Raw genomic sequence first — 1,119 nt, 5'->3', positions numbered from 1 at the left:
GGCATCCCGGGACGGCCCCGGGACGGCCCCGGTCGCCGGCCGGGTGACGTTCAGCGAAGCGGCTGCCGCCAGTCTTTGGGCCTCCCCCGTGCCGGGGCCGCGGGGCTTCGAGCCGGTCCGGCCGCGGCTGGGACCCCGTGCCTGTCGCAGGCTTCCCGGGACGGCCCCGGAACGGCCGCGGTCGCCGGCCGGGTGACGTTCACCGAGGCGACTGCCGGCTGTCTTCGAGCCCCCCCCCCCCTGCCGGAGCCGCGGGGATACGAGCCGGTCCGGCCGCGGCCGGGACCCCGTGCCGGAAGCCGGCATCCCGGGACGGCCCCGGGACGGCCCCGATCGCCTCCTGGGTGACGTTCACCGAAGCGGCTGCCGGCTGTCTTCGAGCCCCCCCCCCCTCCGCCTCCGCTGCCGCTTCTCCCCGCACCCCCTCCACTGCCTCCCCCCGCCGCCCGCGAACGAGTCGCCGGATCTGTAGGGGGCCGGGAGCCCGAGGCGGCGAGCGGCTCCGGCTGCTGCCGGGACCGCGAGGCTTCGAGCCGGTCCGGCCGCGGCCGGGATCTCGTGCCGAACGTCGTCTTCCCGGGACGGTCCCGGGAGGGCCCCAGTCTCCTCCCGGGTGACGTTCACCGAAGCGGCTGCCGGCTGTCTTCGAGCCCCCACCCCTGCCGTGGCCGCGGGGATTCGCCCCGGTCCGGCAGCTGACGGTTCCCTGTGTCGGACGCCGGCTTCCCGGGACTGCCCCGGGACAGCCCCGGTCGCCTCCCGGGTGACGTTCACCGAAGCTGCTGCCGCCTGTCTTTGTCCCCCCCCCCCCGTGCTCTCCCTCAGGCGGGAGGTAGACGTGCTCTCCCTCGGCGAGTAGACGTGCTCTCCCTCGGCGAGTAGACGTGCTCTCCCTCGGCGAGTAGACGTGCTCTCCCTGGGCGAGTAGACGTGCTCTCCCTGGGCGAGTAGACGTGCTCTCCCTGGGCGAGTAGACGTGCTCTCCCTGGGCGAGTAGACGTGCTCTCCCTGGGCGAGTAGACGTGCTCTCCCTGGGCGAGTAGACGTGCTCTCCCTCGGCGAGTAGACGTGCTCTCCCTGGGCGAGTAGACGTGCTCTCCCTCGGCGAGTAGACGTGCT

The sequence above is a fragment of the Melanerpes formicivorus genome, unplaced genomic scaffold, assembly GCF_026170545.1.
Source record: "Melanerpes formicivorus ecotype bairdi unplaced genomic scaffold, bMelFor1.0.p_v2 SCAF_237, whole genome shotgun sequence".
Lineage (NCBI taxonomy): Eukaryota > Metazoa > Chordata > Aves > Piciformes > Picidae > Melanerpes > Melanerpes formicivorus.
This window is presented reverse-complemented; position numbering follows the sequence as displayed.